Genomic DNA, 6,000 nt, shown 5'->3' on the forward strand with positions numbered 1-6,000 from the left:
ATAGGGGGGCAGATAAAGGAGATCTTATAAGATGTGGTAAGAAATTTTTGTACTTTGTTTATCTCCATGAAAGAGAGGGAAAACCACTGAAAGTCTTTGAGAAGTGATATAAAATGACCTTTGTCTATGGAGACTAGACATCAAAGGGTCATGAGTAGAAGTGAGGAAACCCACTGGAAGTTTATTGCTACCGTTCAGGTGAAACAAGAGAGCTGCTCTATAAATTTTACTTTAAACTGTAATATAAATATTTACTATTATAATTTCCATTTCCTCCATTCCAATCCAAGAAACTCATTTCAGCTCTGAATGCTTCTTCCTATTTCTTGCTACATCCAGGAAGAGAAGGGGAAGTGAGGCCCACAAAATATAATTGATATTAAAACTAACTTTAATGATGTAATTCTCTTACTTGATAATGATGCATAGTTTTTACTGCTTGAAAATAACTAGGGTATTAGAAGTCACAAGGAGGTATTCTGAAATTTGCCTTTTTTGCTTCACAAGTGCAAAGTTTTCTTTATTGTATAAAACAAGTAAGAAACATAATTTCTCCTGGGCCAGATTTCTTTTATACCTGTATCTATAATGAAAAGAACCTTGCTTAGGGAGGGCTGTTATGTCAGAAAATTAGAAAAAATACTGGGTTAAATGACATTTTATTACATACTTTATGAAAACATACTCTGTTTAATAAAAATACAATGTAAAGAAATAATTTTAAAACAGCATATTAGTATTTGCACTATATGGTCTTAATAGGTCATTGTTGTTGACACAATCATGAATATATGATAATAATAAACTATTGTCCTGAGACTGATTAATGCATTCAAATTTCACAGTATGACAACCTTTATGAAACTTTGCCTCTTCTTCTTGTCTCTAAATATTTATTTTACTGCTCAGTGTTTTGCAAAGGTGAACAATGAAAGGATTCTTTAGTTGCTTCTTTTTCTGTCCTCAACATAAATCTGATTTAGTATAAAAACTTTGATCTGGGACTAGTTTAAATGCCACATATACCCAAACTCATGATCTTCCAAAGTCCCAGGTTTAGAGAATGCAGCAGTGAGGAATATTATTTCAGACACAGCTGGAAAAAAAAAAAAACTCCTCATAGTTCTGTTGTGACAAAACAAAGAGTCACCTTATTTGCCCTTTATTTGAAAAGAAGCTGGTGATGATTTCAGAGTGTTATTTTCCATAACCACTCACCACTCACTGGCATTCCTCCTGCCACCTCATCTTACAATATTCACCCCCACCATACACTTGTCTATGTTACAGGAAGCCACACTTCCAAAAAAATGGCCGTTTCCCAACTTTCAGGAAAATGACTCAGATACTGCCTGGCTTTCTGCTTTTGTTGCCAAAATGCTCTCACATGTCATATAATATGTATCAGACATATTATGTGTCATGCCATAGTCAGTCGCTTCAGTTGTGTCTGACTTTCTGATCCCATGGACTGTAGGCCACCAGGTTCCTCTGACCATGGGGTTTTCCAGGCAAGAATACTGGAGGGGGTTGCCATTTCCTCCCCCAGGGGATCTTCCTGATGCAGAGATCGAACCCACGTCTCCTGCATCTCCTGTACTCTCGAGGTGGGTGCTTTACCACTGAGCTTCTGGGGAAGCTCCATACATACTATGTATCGTACTGTTGTATGTATGAGATTATACATATATATCATATGATTGATATAAGAATTAAATGGGTTACAAATGTAAAAGTCTTTGGAAGCCAGCAGAACACTTAATATAGATCCTTGCTTTAATGATCTACTTTTACCTTTAAAAAAAACTAACAACCTCCAGAAAGGAAGGGAGCAGAATTATTAGATTTTTGGAGGACAAAAATGTTCTACAAAGCCTGCAGGATTCAGTTGTAAATTCTATACACAATTTATTTTATTTCCATCTAACATTTTTCATTTAAAGTGAGCTTTCTTAAACTAAGGCACTTTATAAAAGAGCTCTATTTATCTGTTGTGGACAGATGAGAAAAGATAAAAGTTAAGACTCTTGATAAATTATTCTTCACATTAGCTGCATCATAAGCTGTGACATAGCTTGATATTTCCAGGTTATATTTTATTGTTTGATCATTACTCCTTCACAGCCAAGACCTCTATGGGGGTGAAGGACAGCTTCACTTCCCTGACCCCAAGATGTTGCCCTGACCATGGTACTTATTTTGTCCAATAGAGAGGAGTGAAAATGTGCCAATTCCAGACTTAGTCCTTAATAGACAACAACTATCCCATTGGCCCTTCTGGGAGCTTCTGATCTTCAGCATGAGAAGGATATGCCCCAAGTATTTACTGCACCTCCTCTCTGGGACCCAGAATGTGACACATAAAGTATCGCATCAGCTTATCTGCCGATCTGTGAGCAAGAGACCACGTGGCTGTTGTTTCATGTTGCTGATTTTGATGGGTGTTTGCAAGGTTGCATTATTATGATCAGAGCTCATTGTCCTTATTACCAAGACTTACTGATAAAGCTTTTGGAGAATATGAGACTAAAATGGGCTTGTTCCTCTTCCCCAAGCTAGTCTTTGAAAGAGCCTACTCAAGGGAAATCTGTTTCCAGAGCAGGACCCTAGAACCAGATCATTTATCCAGTGGGAGTGAGAAAGGGACAAGAGGCAGAGAGGAAAAAAGACCACAGGATCTCACTTTAGAATTTAAGATAGTTGAAATCCACCAAATCAGGGAAAAAAAAAAAGAAAAGAATACAAGTTAACTCAGTTTAACCCTTGTGGGAGGAATCAAGGTGTTGAAGCAAGAGGTTATATTAGTGTTTAGGGGCAATCTTTCTTTCTTAACTTGGAAATCAGAGATAAAACAGACCTCCCAACATGCACGCTTGCATGCACACACACACACACACACACACACACACACACACTGGACTTAACTGTTAAGCCTATAGCCAAGCAGAGTGTGGCTATGTCCCTGGGGTAGAGGAGACAGCAGCTTATCAGGATATCTTGCTTCTAACAAGGTTCAGAACATGCTACCCCAACATATGGCACCTGAGTACACAGAATACTTCAAGCTGAAGGAATTTGAGAAATGACAGGTGCAGGGAGGATTTTTTTTTTTTTTTTTACTTTCTCCTGAAGCAGGTCATAAGATCCTTGTGTGAGAGGTGCCCTTCCTATGCCCAGAGGAAAGGAGCATTCTCCTCTCCAAAGATGGAGGGATGCAGAGGGGAATCTGAAGGAACAGAACTTGCTCTGTTTTCCTGTTTACTGACACCCTTTTTTGTCCCATCACATTTTTCCATGACTCTCCATTCTACATCTAAGCTAACATAAAAGCACTCACGTTTCTTTATTTCCTTATTAAGTATTTCCTATTGCATAAAACTTATGTTACATAAATACGTATGCGTTTCTGTTGTTAATCTGTCCTTTGTTATAGGGACCACACCGAGCACTTAGAAAGGCAGAGAGAAAAGTTCTTCTCCCTTACACATTCATCCTCATAAAACCACCTCAGCCCAAGACTCTCTCTGGATCGTTCGGGTAGGCAGCAGAGGTTTTACCCAGGAAGACTCTGAAGAGAGTCACCATTGGCTATTCATTACATGGAGTTCATGGGTGTTTCAAAAGAATCAGACACGACTCAGTGACTAAAAAACAACAAGTGCTGTACTCAAAGCCAAAAGTTCCTTTATTTCTGTCCTACTCCAAATTATGACTATCCATTTGGTCCAATGTAGCAATGAAGTTAAGATATTCTAATAATGACTAAAAATGTCTTATAGATGCTGAAAAAATTTCTACTGTAACCTTGTCAAATTACCAAATTCCCAGGGAGAAACTTTAAATCTCTGTATAAGTCCAAATTTAGTCTAAAAATGAATCCAAGGCTGATATCAAATTCTCTTGTCTAATGAATAAAATGTTCAAAGAAATAAAAGCCTCAAATCCATCTTCAAAAATGTCTTATTCTGCTTAGGCTCAGCTGGGAAATTTTTCCACATTGGTTAAAATGTGTTCCCACAGCAGGAGCATCCTAAGACAGTCCCTTAAATAGAATGGATAATTAAGTTACTAGTTAATGATATTACTCTGAAGAAGCAAACAGATTTTATAGCTGTGCTAATACATATTAATTCTTAAAATTAAGCAAGTCAGAACTTCCCTAGTGGTCTAGTGGTTGAGATTTTGCCTTCCAGTGCAGGGGGATTCAGGTTCAATCCCTGGTCAGGGAACTAGGGTTCCACATGCCTCAAGGCCAAGGGGCAAAACAGAACTGAAGCAATATTGGAGAAAATTCAATAAAAGACTTTTTTAAAAATTAAGCAAGACTCCAGGCCCTGAAGGAGCTCTTGAGGACAGCATTATGACATAGGACCCCTTTGCTACTCGGCGTTGATCACAAACACTAGTAGAGTCTCAATGGGATCTGTTTAAAGGGAGTGGATGGAAAAAAAAAATCTTGACTTTAGCCTTATTCTATACTCAGTTCAGTTCAGTCATTCAGTTGTGTCTGACTCATTGCGACCCCGTGGACTGCAGTACAGTCCACCAGGGAGGTGATGGCCTCCCTGTCCATCACCAACTTCCAGAGCTTGCTCAAACTCATGCTCATTGAGTCGGTGATGCCACCGAACCATCTCATCCTCTGTTGTCCCCTTCTCCCTCTGCCTTAAACCTTTCCCAGTGTCAGGGTCTTTTCCAATGAGTCAGCTCTTCCCATCAGGTGGCCAAAGCATTGGAGTTTCAGCTTCAGCATCAGTCCTTCCAATGAATATTCAGGACTGATTTCCTTTAGGATGGACTGGTTGAATCTCATTGCAGTCCAAGGGATTCTCAAGAGTCTTCTCCAACAACACAGTTCAAAAGAATCAATTCTGTGGTGCTCAGTTTCTTTATAGTCCAACTCTCACATCCATACATGACTACTGGAAAAACCATAGCTTTGACTAGATGGACCTTCATTGGGAAAGTAATGTCTCTTCAATAAGCTGTCCAGGTTAGTCATAACTTTTCTTCCAAGGAGCAAGCATGTTTTAATTTCATGACTGCAGTCACCATCTGCAGTGATTTTGAAGCCCAAGAAAATAAAGTCTTCCACTGTTTCCATTGTTTCCCCATCCATTTGCCATGAAGTAATCGGACCAGATGCGATGATCTTAGTTTTTTGAATGTTGAGTTTTAAGCCAACTTTTTCACTTGATGAAACTTTCATCAAGAGGCTCTTTTGTTCTCTTCACTTTCTGCTGTAAGGGTGGTGTCATCTGCGTATTCTATACTAGCTTGCCAGAATCAGTGACAGGTGAACTAAAACTCATTTTGGAGAAATCTCCTAGAAAGAAGTTAATTTTGGCAATTCTTATCTCATCTTTCTTATGTGTAAAATCATGAAGATTTTTCATTTCCTTTTTGCCTTTGAACACCAAGTTTCTGGATTCTCATGATGAATTGACTGTGAGTTCTACCTACATTCTGGATTTGCAGTTCTTTTCCATCTGGACATGGCTGCTGACTTTTGCCATGGACTTTTCCATTTAGTCAAATGGAAAAATCCCCTCCACAAATCTTCGAATTACAGCTGCTTTGTAGTTTGTTGAAACTCCTATCCATGAGGGCTGAGAAGGGTTAATACCTCTGCCATATGCCCCCACTAGAACTATAAGAAGCTGTGGTCAGAGCTTGCATAATTAACAATTAACATAATTAATAATTTGGGACCAATTAGGGACCACATGTTAGGACGCTCCAGCCTTGGGACCAGTAACATGAATCCAAGATTCATCTGTCCACAGGGTCATGGAGCAATCTTCTAATGCTGCCTGTCGAAGCCTAGCACTGACAATTAAAACCAAAAATTCACTAGTTCATAGGGACCTCAGCTGTTTTACTACTAAAAGTAGCAATTATTATGCTGCTTCCCAATGCCTGAAAACTGTTGAATCCCACATCAATCTCCCCTATGAAGCCAGGCCAAACTATCACCAGGTATCTCAGGATCAAGCTGCA

The sequence above is a fragment of the Odocoileus virginianus genome, chromosome 5 (genome assembly GCF_023699985.2).
Source record: "Odocoileus virginianus isolate 20LAN1187 ecotype Illinois chromosome 5, Ovbor_1.2, whole genome shotgun sequence".
Lineage (NCBI taxonomy): Eukaryota > Metazoa > Chordata > Mammalia > Artiodactyla > Cervidae > Odocoileus > Odocoileus virginianus.